Source organism: Alosa pseudoharengus, unplaced genomic scaffold (genome assembly GCF_046254945.1).
Source record: "Alosa pseudoharengus isolate Yale_2024_CS ecotype anadromous, Long Island Sound unplaced genomic scaffold, YU_APseudo_1.1 YU_APseudo_1.1_scf_1, whole genome shotgun sequence".
Classification (NCBI taxonomy): Eukaryota; Metazoa; Chordata; class Actinopteri; order Clupeiformes; family Clupeidae; genus Alosa; species Alosa pseudoharengus.
Window position 1 is genome coordinate 36,288,675 of NW_027468564.1, and position 18,341 is coordinate 36,307,015.

Below are 18,341 nucleotides of genomic sequence, written 5' to 3' on the forward strand. Positions count from 1 at the left end.
TCTGTAGGCCTGAATATTTCATAGCCTAATTAGATAATTTATTTGTAACTATGTTTCGGCTGATTTATTCGACAGACACTTTACCAGGCTACATTTGGTTTAGGCTATTTGACTGAAGACGCAACGCAAATTAGCCTTTAGCTCAAGTCAGGGTCAGGAAAGGTGGTATGAAACGTAGGCCGCCTAGCGAGCAAATCCATGACGTCTCCGTCTCCGACTGGTGTCCCTCTTTAAATTATCTCCAGGCCACGAAACCGATATCAATTACCGCTTCTCTGTAATCGATCACAACCGTGCATTTAACTCACTTTATCTACTTACCTCCATAAAACGTCAGAAATGTTCTTGCCCGAACACCTGTCTTTGTGTCCCTTAAGATGTCCCTTGATATTTACTTTCGATTTCAGTTGTTCCGCGTTCATCACGTGGGCAAATGCTACGTCTCCAGTCTACTAAATGCAAGGGGGCAGGCAAATTCCCTTCTTGCTCGGAAACTGTTTCATTCACAACTTCTCGCCACTATAGGCTATATTTTGGTCTAGGCTATTTGATTGACGCAACGCAAATTAGCCTAATCTAGAGTCAGAGTCTGAAAGGTGTTATGAAATGGCAGCCACTCTGAGTCAAAGGCGGAAAGGTCGAGACAGAACCAATCGTTAAAATGTCGGTGCCCACCACTCTAGTTCATCCAAAACAAACCAGAAGGGACACAAAGTGCTAAATACCGGAATTTTCCTTTAAGTAAAAGTCTGATTTAGTAACTTTCACTTGTATTGGAGTAATATTGGTATACCTATACATTCAGGGATTGTGTACTTTATCCACCTCTGCATTCTTACATGGCGATTTGATATAGCGTGACAATTTAATTTATATATTAATATTACGGTAATACATACGGGTAATAATTTCATATAGGCAACCAGATGTTAAGTGAAATACTCAAATACATAGTGAATTAGATATACAGCATGCCAAATCAAGTCAAATTCATCCATTTCCAATGATAATCACTCAGTCTGAACAGTTCTTAGAAAATGGTAAACACTACACTCTTGTGGTCATAAAGCGGTACTGCATTTCCAAATGATCTTCCATTACAGTTTTTTCTGATTGCTTACGTAACTCTTCACACCGTCGTAAAAATGGTGTTTTCGTATCTAACAGTAAACACAAGCCATCACAATAGTAAGCACAAAATGTGCCAACAACACACTGATGGTATGAATAAAAAACACATCTGGCTTTTGCTTTCTCTGTGCACAAGGTAGACTATATCAGTTTGAGGTCATACTTTTGTCATAGTTCTGTAAACATACAGGGATCCAAACTTCAAGTATTAGTGTTTATTTACACACATCAAAACAAACACAAGTGTGTTTTTCCAAGTCAAAACACAAAATAGCATTTCACTGAGACAAAACAAATCAGTCTACATCGGGTCATCTCTCTCAAAATTCTGTCTACATCACATACAATGTTCTAGTCCAAGGCACCGGGAAAAATATATTCTGGAATGACGTATCCAGGCCTGACGTGACAATATCCCCACATGTAGACTGTTTTTTTGTCTGTAAAAGGGCTATTTCTTTCTCTTCTCACTCTTCCTGCTCACTCCATTGTACCCATTACCTGTGGCTTATTTATAGTGCTTAGGCTGATTGCAAAGTGAACTAATTATCTAAAACAGTTTTCACATGAGAAAGTGTGCCAGAGAGTTGGCAAAATAGTGTAAATAATAGCCATTGTGCCTACAGTTGTGCAAAGTGTGTGTTACAAAATTGCAAACTGAGTGCAAAGCAGTGTTTGTGCTTTTAGTTTTGCAAACTCAGTGAGTGGTTTTGCCATTTGTGTGTAGAGTTTTGCAAAAAAAGCCATTGTTACAAAAAATGTGTTTAAGCATTCAGAAAAAACTGTAATGCACTTCTGATGCATAACGGTAACCACAAGTGGCAAAAGGTAAACACAAATGGAGCACAAATGTTATATCACAGAGGGTTAAAGCGGTAATCAAGGATCTTTGGTTATATGTTAAACACATACAGTATGCGGGGTGGGGGGTCAACCTGAGGTCAAAATTGTCCAACACACAGATTATATTGTTACAGCCATCTCTGAAGAAGCATGCTACTGTGTAGTGACAGAGATCCTCATGGAAATGTGATCAAATAACACACGTCTTTCATTTTCCTTTAATTGTGCTTGTTTATCCAAATATAATGTTTACAAAGGCATTTCTTAAACAGATGACTGGAATCATTATGAAACATACATTAAAATATACAATAAAACATATTGCTGTTGAAATTCTATATTTTATTTGGAAAAAAAACATCCAGCCTGAATCCCCTAAAAGTAAGCTGAAGGCGACTGTAGCAAGGAAAAGTCTCTGTTTGAGCCCTCTTGTCCCCTAGACCTGTCATCTCCTTTTCCACTTTTTCTCTGGCTTCCTGGTTTCCCTGGGTGTCTAATGCAGGCATGCACTATGAATGTTTGGGCATTGCATATAACATTCCTGCCCATTCAGCACACAAGTGTAACAACAACAGCATTCTGACAGGCGAACACAAAGGCAAAATGGTAGGCAAAAACACGTCACAACAGCATTAAAAGCCTTCATCAACGTCTCTCCACGGATAACAACGTGTCTACCCCTGGCACTCTCCCTGATGTGTTTCTCCTGCTGCTCCACTGCTTGATGTGTCTTCCTCTTCTTCTCAGCCTGAGACATGTTTGTGTCCTCCTCTTTTCCCTTCCCTGTGCGTTGACCCTTGGTGTGTGGCCTGTGCTGCTCAGGCTGAGAATGTTCTTGTCTCTCGGCCTTTCCTGGCTCCTTCTTACTCGTCCTGGATTTCTGGGTTCCAATCCTTTCCTCATGTTCCTGTGTCGAGTTCATTTGGCTTTCCTCACATCTCTCCTTCTTCATCTTCTCTTCCCTGACTTTTCCCTGAAGTTTATTTTTGGCCTTTTCTTTCGACGTCTCCTCAAGAAGCTTTTTCTTCCCCCTCTTCACCTTCTTCTCCTCCTCCTCCTCCTCCTCATCGTTCCTCCTCTCCTCCAGAAGGTTGAGGTTTTGCTGTTTTCTGTTCTGAAGATGTCTGAAGAGCTTCTCCTGCTCCTTCCTCTTCAGCTGCCTCACCTCCTCAGCCTTCTCTTCCTCTCCGTTCCGTCGTGCCTCTCTCTCCGTCACGGCCCGCTCCAGGATTTCTTCCTGAATGCTCATCTCTCTCGTGACGTCTTCCTCGTCCAGCGGAGTGAACATCCAGTCCTCAGGCTCGTCCCTTTTTTGAACTGGTGTGTCCATGTCTAGTGGAGCTTTCAGTCCAGCCAAAATGCCCGGTTGAGAAGGTTGTTGTTTCCTCAGGGGGTTGCAGATTTCATCGTCAGTCCCGGAGCTCTGACCCTGCGGACTGTTAGGGGGAGCAGACCTGCCAGTGCCACGGATGAGCACCGGGAGTGGTCTACGGGCAACTCTGGCCCGATCTGAACTGCTGTTGGAGGAGCATGAGGAGGAGGAGGAGGAGGAGGAGAAGGAGGATGACGAGGAGGCCTTCTTCTGTGCCACAACACGCTGGTCCTGTTTGCAGGACTCTGCATCAGTGCCAATGAGTTGGATGGACGTTGTACTGCATGGAGTGGTCTGGCGAAGTTTTTCCTAGCGCAACACAGTCGACGAGGAGGCTTGGGGAGGGATGGCGTTGGAGGACGTTGCTCCATCTTCCCCGGCCCTTGGCCCAGAGGTGGCTTGGGGAGGGATGGCGTTGGAGGACGTTGCTCCATCTTCCCCGGCCCTTGGCCCAGAGGTGGCTTGGGGAGGGATGGCGTTGGAGGACGTTGCTCCATCTTCCCCGGCCCTTGGCCCAGAGGAGGCTTGGGGAGGGATGGCGTTGGAGGACGTTGCTCCATCTACCCCGGCCCTTGGCCCAGAGGTGGCAGGGGACGACGCCACAGCTTTCTTCACGCGGCGCCTGAGTCGGGCTGTCGATATGTTTTCATCAGATTCCACTTGCCCCTCCGTAGCTCTGCTCTGGCTTGGAGCTGGGAGGACAGCTGAAGCATCTTGGCTCGGTAGACCAACGTTCCTGCTCTCTTCGGCAGGTGGTGAGGGCAGTGGTGGCAGGTGTGCAGTGACCTGCTGAAAGTTCAGATGGACACAGAGATGAGAGGAACATGAAGGACACAGCAAACACCAGCCCTTGGAGAGAAAAGGAATACATCTCTTTTCTCCAATTGATTGGATTTATGAATGTTATTGTGTTAGCATCATTTTCATGGAATAGACAGCTTATATAAAGGTTGCAAAAGTCATTAGATATCACTCAATGAGAGGCAATAAAATATATGCCATGGGCATTATAACTGTTACATTTGAGATCTTGACACACAATACCACTGTTTAATGTAACTTCTCATTAAACTTATTTGTTTTTAACTCATGGACTGGTACAGGCCGCCTCTGCAGCTAATCCCTCATCCTCAGCTCGTCCACCACGACCTTCAGCCCCTCGATCTCGTCCACATGCTCCTTCTCCTGCTTGTGGTGCAGGAGAGCCTCCAAGGCTGACCGGTCGACACACACTACGTGACTCTGGTGAGAGTGGTGTCTCGGCACGGTCACTTTCTCAAGCAGCGTCTGACCCAAAAGGAAACAACAGCATTTGATATGTTGTCTGTGTCCTTTTTGCAACTAAATATGAGTTTAATAATTTGCAGATTATTACATTGTTTTTATTCACATTTTACACAACGTCCCAACATTTTCTGTTTTGGGGTTGTAAGTGTCAAGGACTGCTTGGCTCAAAACAGACCTGACATAAAATGGGGGAGACCACACCGTAGCTTTCAATATAAATACATAATTTATTTAGATAAATAGAAAAGTCCGTATAATGTATAAAAGCAAAGTGTCGTGCAAAGTGTGTCTAGGGGAAATGAATAAACAAAACAAAACGCGACGAAGACGGAGGGAGCTCCCAGCACAGGGCTACACGACCAGCGACGGCTCTCCAGGCTCTCCCCATCGGAGCCACACATGAGTGATAAGACCACCTCTCTCCAGGCTCTCCCCATCGGAGCAAGCCACACATGAGCGATAAGGAGAGGGCTCTCTCCAGCCTCTCCCCATCGGAGCCACACATGAGCGATAAGGAGAGGGCTCTCTCCAGCCTCTCCCCATCGGAGCCACACATGAGCGATAAGGAGAGGGCTCTCTCCAGGCTCTGCCCATCGGAGCCACACATGAGTGATAAGACCACCTCTCTCCAGGCTCTCCCCATCGGAGCCACACATGAGCGATAAGGCCAGGGCTCTCTCCAGGCTCTCCCCATCGGAGCCACACATGAGCGATAAGGCGAGGGCTCTCTCCAGGCTCTCCCCATCGGAGCCACACATGAGCGATAAGGCCAGGGCTCTCTCCAGGCTCTCCCCATCGGAGCCACACATGAGCGATAAGGCCAGGGCTCTCTCCAGGCTCTCCCCATCGGAGCCACACATGAGCGATAAGACCAAGAGAGCGTCCATGGGAAACCCGGCCTTCTTATAGTCCAGCCCATTAACTACTGGGCACCACCCCTGCACTCAGCACCCTGCAGGAGACAAACAGGCAACACATAGAATAAAGGGGCGGAGCCCCGAGAACAGTCAACAGGGTCGTAACATAAGGCACATTTAGAGCAAGTACTGTATTGCTTATTTGGTGAAGAAAACAGTACAGAAGTCTAGGTGTTTACTGTACCAGCACCATCATCACCCGTTACTTCACATGGACTGGTCTGCAGTGGACAAGCTGGGCCCCTTTAAATACCTCGAGTTCCATATCACTGAGGACCTCATATGGTCATACACCACAGATCAGCTCATCTAGAATGACCAACAGCAGCTGGACTTCAAGAAATTCCTTCCACAAACTTGCCCAGATGTTGAGATTGTGTCACCAAACAGGCTGCCAGTTTGGTATGACAACAGCACTGCTCAGGACCACAAGTCCCTCCAGAGATTCATCAAATCAGCAGAGAAGATCACAGGAGCTGCACTCCCAACCCTGGAACTCACCAGCAGAGAGTCTGCAGACAGGCCTGAGGCACTGACAATGACCCCACCCATCCCATGCTGGTATGTCCATCTGTGTGATCCCGCTAACTTTGTGACCTGTGGGCCGATGACACCTAATTGGTTCCTCTGTCTGCTGACGATTCATTGGGGTTCTGCTCTTCTTCTGTTCTTCTTCTCTCTAAATTCAGACAGGCTGTTTCACTGTTTTGACCAGATACTGTTCTACAGTTAAGGCCTTAATGTTCTTTTGCCTATTTTCATGTTTTCTTTTAAATACATTCTTCAAACACATTCACAGACTTTGATTTAATGTGTCTTTGCCCACAGTGCAGGCTCTCTCTTTTGTTGTTGCTCCTGACCCTAGACAGGGGTGTGACCCAAACACAGATAATTTCCCCAGACAGGTTAGCAGATGGTCCTGCAGTGTGAGCCGTTCCTGATGGAAGGACGCAGGACTGGACAGGACATGTGGTCGGGTGAGCTGAACCAGTTGGTGTAATAATGTGTAGTGTGATCCATTTACTGTGTGTGTACTGGGAGTTGAACATATAAACATATGAAAGTGCTGTTCCTTACGTCTTTATTGCCCGCTGTGCTGTGGACATTATTTATGTCTCTTAGTTATTTATGTATCTGGAAGGCGTGCGGGCCTGTTGCCTTACCCAGGTGCTCGGTGACTGTAGCCTCAGGTGGCTTGTGGTCGCATTGAACTCTGAACTCTGACCCCGTAGACTTTCTGGTGAAGCATTTTCACACAAATATGTTACATTCATACCGTACATGTACAGATATTTTGGAAATCACAACCAGAGGTTCCTTGTGTGTCCCTGGGCGTTGGTGAAAGCAGTGACCCAGATGTCCATGGGGGAAGTGAGATGACAAATGCTGTATGATAATTAGTAAAGCCTTGGCCAGACCACCTTTGTGGAGGTCACACAATGACCCTTTGGGTTGTGAGATCAGATGGGCCATTTGGCTAGACAATTTCTGCCACACACACACGCACACATTATAATACTGTACACATACACATAGAGTGAGTACATAATAAATGATGATTACTGCCACACACACACACACACACATACAGTACACATAGAGTACATAATAAATTAATCATAATAAAATAAAATTGTATAGCGCTTCTTATCTGTCTTTAAACAGATCTCCAAGCACCTCTCAGGCATCAGAACTTTCTACTGAAATGGACATTAGGCACATCAGCTGCAACAAAGTGTTTATACACCTTTAGATACAGGTTTAGTTGAGGCATCCTGTGGTGTGGTTTAATGTGTTTCTGATTCATCAGTGTGACCTACAGCTGCAGAAGCTTTCAGGACCCTGGACAGACCCATGACCCATGAGCACCTGGGATCAGTGGAAGCTTTCAGGACCCTGGACAGACCCATGAGCACCTGGGATCAGCAGTGGACAGCTGGGAATCCACTGATGTCTGAAAACTAAGAACAGGTTTTAAATAACACTTCCCACAATGGTCTCAACAGCAGTCAGTGAGGACCAAAGCATCACCTCCCCTGATGTCCAGGGCAGCCCAAGCAGGACTGAGGAAGCAGGAGTGGACACTGGTAGAGTCGTCTGACCCCCCACCCCACTTTTCTCTCTCTCCTCTGTTGTGTCTCAGTCGTGTCTGACCCCTCACCCCACTTTTCTCTCTCTCCTCTGTTGTGTCTCAGTCGTGTCTGACCCCTCACCCCACTTTTCTCTCTCTCCTCTGTTGTGTCTCAGTCGTGTCTGACCCCTCACCCCACTTTTCTCTCTCTCCTCTGTTGTGCCTCAGTCGTGTCTGACCCCTCACCCCACTGTTCTCTCTCCTCTGCTGTGTCTCAGAGTCGTCTGACCCCTCACCCCACTGTTCTCTCTCTCCTCTGCTGTGTCTCAGTCGTGTCTGACCCCTCACCCCACTTTTCTCTCTGTCTCTCCTCTGCTGTGTCTCAGAAGCTGGATGAGATGACCCAATGAAGAACAACTGACCAGCAAGATGATGACGTTTCCTCATTCCCTCTAGGACCTCTCCCTGGGCATTAGTTAACCAGCCTCGTCCTTTACATGAGAACTGAGTACTGAGGATGGTCAGTCTGTTATCTGGACTTAGTTTATCTAACACCTGCTACCAATGGAGCAGTTGGCAGCACACACACACACACACACACCTGGAGCAGTGGGCAGCCGGGATACATTTGGGGGTTGGCTGGTCAAAGGGCACCTCCTCAGTGGATGTGGGAGATACCTATTCAACCCTTCCACCCCCACCTGGATGAGCACAGGTTTAGGTCTCTGCTCAATGAGAATGCACATGTGCCATACAACTAAACATGATGCTACACACACACACACGCGCACACACATACACACACCATTTTTATTTAATTTCTTTATTTATTTCTATTTCATTTTCCTATGAATTACATTCTGTTCCCCTTTGTTATATACACATATCAAATCAAAGACATTTTAACCAATTAAACAATTACATATTTCATTTATTATTAAAATAAAAGAACTCCCATTCCCTCCCTCTCACTCTCAAGCATACTGTATCAGAATATATAAAATAACGGTGGATTACCACTCCCAGCCCTGAGAAAACCCGTCCACTCTCACTGTATGTTCATCTTTTAATCTTCAGAACACATACAATATACAAGGTTCAAGTTCAAATTGTAAGAAATTCAACAGCATCTGATATCTGACGTGTTTGGTCTAGTTTGGATACTTAAATAGAAATTGAACACAGGAGGAAGGGAAGGAACACACACACACACACACACTCACAAAAACACACACACACAAACATATACTCCCACACACACACACATAGTAAACAGGAGTGTGTGGCTCTCCTCTGCTGCAGCATTAGGAGGTCATGTGATCTGGCAGAGGGACACTGAGGAGTCATACACAAAAAACCCAGGATAGAGGGGCTCAGTGAATGTGGAGTGGAACGTGTGCAGGTGGGTGAGTGTGTTAGAGGAGACGCTGTAGAAGGACAGAGTGCCTGCTGACCAGTCCAGGTACACTCCTACTCTGCTGGAGCGGGAGGAGGGGGCAGGTATGGCAGTCTCCTTATTATTGTGCAGGGCAGAGTAACTGTTACCAGAGCAGTCCAGACTCCAGGACTTGGCATTATGTCCAAACCTGCTGCCCCCCCCTTTCCTCTCCATGCTTTTATAGGCCACTGCTATATAAACCCCACCACCACTACACTCAGCCTCCCAGTAGTAGCGTCCAGACTGACCCGTGCTGACTAGACTCTGACCCAGACGGTCACATCTCTCTGGGTGGTGTCCAGACTGACCCTCTCTACACAGCACCTGCCAGTGGGTGTCAAATCTCTCTGGGTGGTCAGGATACGGCTGGTAACTCCCACATGTCACCTTTCTGTTCCCCTCAGAGAGAGAGAGAGATCTGTCTGCTGTGTTTGGGTCCAGTGTGAGCTTACAGGCATCTGCACACAAGAGAAGAGGAGAGAGGAGAGAACATCCTCATCAGAACATGGGGTAGGAAAGGGCATGTTAACAACAAACACACACACATACACACACACACACACTGATTTGCTGATTATAGTGTGTGTGTGTGTATGTTTGGTGTGTGTATGTGTATGTGTTTGCTGTGTGTGTGTGTGTGTGTATGTGATGTGTGTCTTAGTGTGTGTGTATGCTGTGTGTGTGTGTGTGTGTGTGTGTGTTTGTTGTGTCTGTGTGTGTTTGGTGTGTGTGTGTGTGTGTGTCTGTATGTGGAGTGTGTGTCTTAGTATGTGTGTGTGTGTTTGGTGTGTATGTATGTGTGTGTTTGCTGTGTGTGTGTGTATGTGCGTGTGTGTGTGTGTGTGTGTGTGTGTGTGTAACTTTGTGTGTGTGTGTGTATGTGTTTGGTGTGTGTATGTGTTTGTACGTGTGTGTGTGTGTGTGTGTGTGTGTGTGTCTGTGTGTGTGTGTGTGTGTCTGTATGTGTTAGGTGTGTGTGTGTCTGTTTGTATGTTTGGTGTGTGTGTGTGTGTGTGTTTGTTTGTTTGGTCTGTGTGTGTGTGTGTGTGTGTGTGTGTGTACATGTGTGTTTGTGTGGTTGTGTGTGTTTGTGTGGTTGTGTGTGTCTGTGTTTGTGTTTGTGTCTGTGCGTGTTTAGTGTGTGCGTGTGTGTATATGCGTTTGGTGTGTGTTTGTGTGTCTGTGTGTGTGTGTCTGAGACAAAGAGGTTGTGTGAACGTGTGTGTGCGTGTGTGTGAGACAAAGAAGTTGTGTGAACGTGTGTGTTTGTGTTTGTTGGAGTGTGTGTGAGACAAAGAGGTTGTGTGAACGTGTGTGTGCGTGTGTGTGAGACAAAGAAGTTGTGTGAACGTGTGTGTTTGTGTGTGTCTTATACTTGCTGTGACTGATGTGTATTTACCTGCTTGCCAATGTACACACAACTTAATGCTTCCATGTAAATCATATAAATGTGTGGGTGGGGTTTGGGTGTGTCTACATGTATATCTCTGACTTTTATACAAACACACATACACATCCATAAACACACACACACACCACACACACACACGTTCACACACACACACACACACAACATGTAAATCATGTGTATGTTTTTTTTTCAGGAAAAGTAAAATCACTCACATTTTCTCAGTCCAGGTTTAATCCTGCACTTTCCTCCATGGTCATACCTTTAGAAGGATGAGAGAAGAAAATACAGTTTTGACACAACACTGAGTTTAGTACGAGATGTGTTTATTATGAATTGAGACAGTAATATACTGCAGAGTCTCTATATCAAGCAGGATATTTCTCAAGAGTAGCTTCTATGTAAAGTAAAGTGACTTAGGGAGGGATGTAGTGTGTTAGTGTGTATTTATCCAAAGCACAGACTCAAATAGAACCCGTCCCGACTGATCGTCAGAGGGCAACACTTATATTTCCAACACAAACACTCAAACTCAGATTTCTCCAGAAATATCAACTCCCTGAATAAATGCATAAATGCAAATAAATGAATAAAAGATACACACAAGATACACACCACAAACACACACACAAAAACAAAAATACATGCTCACACACACACACACACACACACACACACACACACACACACACACTTCCAGACTTCCATTTTCTTATCAACACATCTCAACTCACTCACACAACTCTTATCATCATTATATCGGGGCAGCCGTGGCTACGGTTAGCGCTTCGGACTTGTAACCGGAGGGTTGCCGGTTCGAACCCTGAGCAGTAGGAACGGCTGAAGTGCCCTTGAGTAAGGCACCTAACCCCTCACTGCTCCCCGAGCGCCGCTGTTGTAGCAGGCAGCTCACTGCGCCGGGATTAGCGTGTGCTTCACCTCACTGTGTGCTGAGTGTATTTCACTAATTCACGGATTGGGATAAAGGCAGAGACCAAATTTCCCTCAAGGGATCAAAAGAGTATATACAGTACACTTATACTTAATTGTTGCAGCAGACGCTACTCGAACGAAACGCTTCAGTTACGCTCCTGGTGTAGCTCAGCCCTTACGGCATGTAAGTGGTCTTTATTGCCCCCTGTGCTGTGGACATTATTAACGTATTTAAATGATTTATGTATCTCTTTATTACCTACTAATTTTTCAAAGCTTGGTTCTCCTTCACCCATCAGTGGGTCACTGTGCAAGCTGTGCCTAATCATCTCCTGTAGTATGGGCAGACATGGTTGCCCATCTTGTGTTATGAATTCTAAAACTTGCTTTAAATAAAGTGCAAACTGTTCACAAGCCTCATGAGTTTGTAAGTGGGGGATTGCCTTTTACCTGCAGTACTTAAAGGGCCACAACATCCCCAGTTTAATATGTGGGAGGGAATCATCTGGAAACGTGACAGCATATCCAGTCTCCACACAGAAAGCTCTCCAGCACAGGACACAGATGGATGAACAGCTCCACCAGCTCTCTCCTTCCGGTCCCACATCAACAACATCACCACCTCAGAAACATCTCACGACTCCGGCCTTCACTCACACATTCAGTAACTGAGACACTCATCCATGCCTTCATCACCTCGCGTGGACTGCCCACCAAGCCCCTTAGAAGATTCCAATATGTCCAGCTGCCAGGGTTCTGACCCACACAAAGCCCTGACAGCATGTCACTCCCATCCTCCAACAGCTCCACTGGTTGCCAGTCAAGCCACGCATCACCTACAAGATCCTCTTGCTCACCTACAAATCTCTCCATGGACTCTCAGCACAATACCTCACAGATCTCCTCCACCCCTACACTCAGTCACGTTCCCTGCGGTCATCTGACAGGGAACTGCTGGCCACCCCCCGCACCAGGTTGCAGACTCTTGGGGACAGGGCTTTCTCTGCCAATGCTCTCCCACACTCTGGAACAGTCTACCACTCCACGTGCGCTCTGCCCCATCCCTGTTCAAAAAGCACCTCAAAACATTTCTTCAGTAAGTCCTTAGACCACTAGCCTCTCCCCCCTATTTGTTAAGCGACCTTGGGTACCATGAAAGGCACTACATAAGTCCAAGTTATTATTATTATTATTATTACTAGAAAGTCATATTGATTGCCTTTTACCTGCAGTACTTAAAGGGCCACATCATGCCCAGTTTAATATGTGGGAGGGAATCATCTAGAAACGTGACAGAATATCCAGTCTCCACACAGAAAGCTCTCCAGCACAGGACACAGATGGATGAACAGCTCCACTAGAAATCAACTAAGATGTAATACAGCTCACCTCAACGTCTCTAGTTTACAGCTGGGATCATTCAGTCTGTCTGTGAGCTCTCTGACACCTGAGGCTCCTGGGTGATTGTAGCCGAGATCCAAATGTTTCAGGTAGGAGGCGTTTGATTTGAGGGCAGAGGACAAGAGAGAACAGCCCTCATGTGTGATGAGACAACCAGACAGTCTGAAACAAGAGATGCTCTTCAGTTTGACTGAAAATCCTTAAAATGTCACCATTTAACATGTCACCATTAAGTGCAGATCATTATTAACAATATTCACAGATGTACAATTTGATATTACACACAGGCACACTGGCATTTTTTACTATATGGTGAGTAAAATAGTATATTACATAACATTCCTAATTACTGACCTCAGTGTCTCCAGCTTGCATTGTGGATCTCTTAGTCCCACACAGAACAGCTCCACTCCTTCATCCTGCAGGTCATTGTCACTCATGTCCAGTTCTCTCAGGTGGGAAGGTGTCCTTTGCAGCACGGATGCCATCATTTCACAGCTTGCTTTAGAGAGGTGGCACAGATCGAGCCTGTTTCAAAGGAGAGTGGAAGGTCAGTCTTTGAACACTGGACATATTCAGGCCATCCTTCAGCACCATGAGGTCACTGTATCTCATGAGCATGGACACAGGCACAGCACTCACATTATGAACACAGCAGGGACATGGACTGGAGAAACACTACATTACACACTCTGCAGCCATGCAAACAACTTGTTGTTTTTCTTGTGGTGGTGGTCTTGTAGTGTCATGTGGGCAGCAGGAGTGATTCATGTTCCTAGAGGTTAACTTAACTAAAGGCAAATCATTCCTGACTAGTCTAAATGTATCTAATTAACTTCTCTTTTCCACTATTCTGAAATGCTTGCATCAAGGTCAAGGTGACTTTATTAGGTCTCCCAAGGGAGACATTTGTTTTGTGTAAGGGGTAATAAGGGAATGTTGCAGTTCTGGGGTAAGCTGCCACAGCCACAAACACCAAACAAGCCCACCAGAGGCTTTTTCTCCTTCGGCAATTGAGGAAATCTGGGGTGGCCTGTAAGGGAATGTTGCAGTTCTGCCGAGCCACCATCGAGAGTGTCCTCACCTTTTCTGTTACTGTCTGGTATGGCAACTTTACTGTCCAGCAGAGGTTGCAGCTGGACAGGATAGTCAATACACGGCCTCAAAGATCATTGGCTGCAAACTCTCCCCCATTTGTGAGATCTACAAGGCCCGTATCCACCGGAAAGGCCTAAAGATCCTTCAAGATGAGACTCACCCTGCCAACTCCCTTTTCACCACCCTCCCGTCTGGGAGAAGGTTGAGAGCTTTTAAGGCCGAAACCTCCCGCTTTCTCAACAGCACATACTGCAGAGCCATTAAATGTCTAAGCAGCTCTCCATCCCTGAACCACTAGCTCATGAAAAAAGGTTCTCCTAACGAGCCTGTATAATTTGCACATCTCTTTACACTGTTTTTACAATACTCTTCTATATGTTTTATGCTACTCATACTAGTATTATTGATCTATTGATTGTAAAGTTTGTGGATTTGCACTCTGCATCCCTATGCACCATGTCATTTTAACCTGACATCTGTCACTCTAACCTCCTGGACTGTCATCCAGGCATGTTGTGAGCAGTGTGCCCTGTTTATCTGCCTGTGTCAAGGGTGATCCTGTGTGGGACACCGTATATGTATTTATATGCTCTATGTCTTTTTTGTGTCTTTGGTGATGTCCGGTCATGAGCACACTGAAACAAATCCCTAGCAACTTGAACTGAGTTGTACGGCAATAAAGTATTGAATCTTGAATCTCAAAACAAAACACATCACAGGACAGAGCACATAAGTTATACAAAGAGTAAATAAAAATATGAATACAAAAAGGACCCACATTCACAGCCATCCGTCATGCCATACATTACACTCACATGATCTTAAAAGCCCAATGAATAGCCCATAAATAGCACTCTCTCCCACCCAGTCCCATTAAGCACAGTCCCAAAGTAGACACTCACTCTCTCCCACCCAGTCCCATTAAGCATAGTCCCAAAGTAGACACTCACTCTCTCCCACCCAGTCCCATTAAGCACAGTCCCAAAGTAGACACTCACTCTCTCTCTCTGTACTCTCCAGTCACACACAGCACATCCATACCCCACAGCCTCAGCACATCTCCACTCAGTTCAGCCCCCATACACAGCCCCCTACTCAGCACTTAGTATTGTTTTTGGACCTTCCTACTGTTCTGCCCACGTTGCCCAGTAACCAGTGTGACTGACAGGGGGACAGAGGAATGTTTGTAGTGATTGTGCTTACAGAAAGGGACCCTGTACCTCCTTTCTGTGTTCATGAGCTCATATTCTTGGTACAGCACATGGGAGGGGTCAGATAGAATTCTTTCAGCCTGCTGTAGAGTGGACTGCTCAAAGATGTCTTGGAGAGTGAGGGGAGCAGGGACTCCATCATTTGTCCAGCTGTTTTGACCAGATTACGTAGTTGGGCCTTGAACTTAACTGTAAGATTTCCAAACCAGCAGGTGATGCCATAGCGCAAGATGGACTCTATGGTGGCTCTATAAAAATGAACATGATGTTCTCACAAACCCCAAAGACTCTCAGTCTCCTCAGGAAATGGAGACGCTGGTGGATTTTTGTCCAAACATTTGCCACGTGTGTGTGCCAATTAAGATCTTTATCAAAGTGGACCCCTAGATATTTGTAAGATGTTACCTGTCTGATGTTGTTGCCATGTACGGACATTGGAAATAAACAGAGTTTCATGTGGAATGAATGAATGAAATGTGAGTGAAATGTTTAGTGCGGTTTTCAGTTCTAAAATGCAGATGAAAGCTCATAGCGGCTGCCATTAGGACGTTCCTATGAGCTGCCACATCACAGTGTGAATCTATAGAGAGCTGAAAGAGTGGATTCCAGGCTGGTGGGAGTTCCTCTGCAAATGTTTTAAGAAGAAAAGCAGACATGCCATCTGGCCCTGTTGCCTTGTTAAAACATGTAGTTTTAAATACCCTGGTAAACAGTCTGAAACAAGAGATGCTCTTTCCTAATTATTAATGAAGGAAAATTTAAGCCATTTGCATATTCAGTCAGATTAACTGACAATCCCTAAATGTTGCCATTTAACATGACAAGTGCAGATAATTATTAACAATATTCACAGATGTACAATTTGACGTTACACACAGGCACACTGGTGTTTCTTACTATATCGTGGGTAAAATACTATATTACATAACATTCCTAATTACTGACCTTAGTGTCTCCAGCTTGCATTGTGGATCTCTTAGTCCCACACAGAGCAGCTCCACTCCTTCATCCTGCAGGTCATTGTTACTCATGTCCAGTTCTCTCAGGTGGGAAGGTGCACTTTGCAGCACGGATGCCATCATTTTACAGCTTGCTTTAGAGAGGTGGCACAGATTGAGTCTGTTTCAAAGGAGAGTGGAAGGTCAGTCTTTGAACACTGGACATTTTCAGGCCATCCTTCAGCACCATGAGGTCACTGTATCTCATGAGCATGGACACAGACACAGATGTGTGTAGCACTCACATTATGTACACAGCAGGGACATGGACTGGAGAAACACTACATTACACACTCTGCAGCCATGTAAACAACTTGTTGTTGTTGTTGTTGTTTTGTAGTGTCATGTGGGCAGCAGGAGTGATTCATGTTCCTAGGGGTTAACTTAACTAAAGGCAAGTCATTCCTGACTAGTCTAAATGTATCTAATTGACTTTTCTTTTTCACTGTTCTTAAATGCTTGCACCAAGGTCAAGGTTCCTTTATTTGGTCTCCCAAGGGAGACATTTGTTTTGGATAAAGGGTAAGCTGCCACAGCCACAAAAAACAAACAAGCCTAACAGAGGCTTTTTTCCCTTTGGCAGTTGAGGAAATTTGGGGTGGTGTGTTAAGGGAATGTTGCAGTTCTGCCGAGCCACCATCGAGTGTCCTCACTTTTTCTGTTACCGTCTGGTATGGCAACTCTACTGTCCAGCAGAGGTTGCAGCTGGACAGGATAGTCAATACACAGCCTCAAAAATCATTGGCTGCAAACTCTCTCCCATTTGTGAGATCTGCAAGGCCCGTATCCATCGGAAAGGCCTAAAGATCCTTCAAGATGAGACTCACCCTGCCAACTCCCTTTTCATCACCCTCCTGTCTGGGAGAAGGTTGAGAGCTTTTAAGGCCAAAACCTCCCGCTTTCTCAACAGCACATACTGCAGAGCCATTAAATGTCTAAACAGCTCTCCATAAACCACTACCTCATGAAAAAGGTTCTCCTAACGAGCCTGTATAATTTGCACATCTCTTTACACTGTTTTTACAATACTCTTCTATATGTTTTAAGCTACTCATACTAGTATTATTATGACCGCCGCGCAGCGAAGGGTTTAGTCAGATTTTTTATTTATTTTTTTATTTATTTATTTTTTTTTTCTTTTTCGCATGCCCAAATTTCCGTCAAAGAGTCCCGGGACACTGAAAGACCAGGGTACATGAAACTTGGTGGGCATGTAACCCCACATGGATAGCATGGAACCATCGTTTTTCGTTTTGATCTGTAGCCCCCCCGCTGGACTGGACCCCCCGAAAGGAGGGTAGGGCAGACACAGTTTTCTGGGAATATCTCGAAAACCGTAGGGTTTAGGAGGACCATTTTTTTTTTGTATGTTGATCTCAAGGGGCCATGTCAACCCATTCCATAACCACTCATTTCATGTATAGCGCCACCTAGTTAAACACAAAAAAGTAAAAATGAGGTGTTGTAATTGAAGGTATCTGTGACCTAACATTGTCAAAACTGCACGAAATTGGAAGTGTAGGATCATTATGACACCCTCTGTATGCACGCCAAATTTTGTGGAATTCCGTTCATGGGGGGCCACACAATAAATTAATGTATGTTACTATACACCAACTGGCCTGTAGGTGGCCGGAGACAGTTTTCTGTAAATATCTCGAGAACCGTAGGGCCTAGGAGGTCCACCTTTTTTATGTATGTTGGTCTTAAGGGGGCATGTCAACCCATCCCATTACCACTTATTTCATGTATAGCGCCACCTAGTTAAAAATTAAAAAGCAAAACATTAGGTGTTTTCATCACAATATCTCTGGCTGACAAGGTCAGATCTGCACGAAATTAAAAGTGTAGGATCATTATGATACCCTCCGAATGCATGCCAAGTTTTGTGTACTTTCGTTCATGGGGGGCCTTACAATAAAATAATTTATGTGTACATTTAGTGACGTACACCAACAAGGATTCCCGGGACACTGAAAGACTGGGGTACACAAAACTTGGTGGCCATGTACCCCCACATGGATAGCATGGAACCGTCATTTTTCGTTTTGATCTGTAGCCCCCCCCGCTGGACTGGACCCCCCGAAAGGAGGGTAGGGCAGACACAGTTCTCTGTGAATATCTTGAGAACTGTAGGGCCTAGGATGACCATTTTTTTCCGTATGTTTGCCTCCAGGGGTCATGTTAACCCATTTCATGTGCACACATGTGCACAAACAGATACACACACACA

At 45.5% G+C, this 18,341-nt stretch overlaps 1 protein-coding gene and 1 pseudogene across 3 annotated transcripts in view; both read right to left on the reverse strand.

The window, feature by feature from the left end:
* LOC143126776 (uncharacterized) overlaps nucleotides 1–18,341 on the reverse strand; it is a 132,197-nt pseudogene that overhangs the window by 87,502 nt on the left and 26,354 nt on the right.
* LOC143126619 (NACHT, LRR and PYD domains-containing protein 3-like) overlaps nucleotides 1–18,341 on the reverse strand; it is a 213,887-nt gene that overhangs the window by 28,880 nt on the left and 166,666 nt on the right. Inside the window, exon 1 of one of the 3 annotated variants that reach the window (XM_076288283.1) lies at nucleotides 322–389. The exons of the other annotated variants lie outside the window; for them this stretch is intronic. The gene's annotated coding sequence lies outside the window, so the exon portion shown is untranslated. Of the gene's footprint in view, nucleotides 1–321; nucleotides 390–18,341 lie in introns of those variants that run through there. 3 annotated transcript variants of the gene reach the window in all.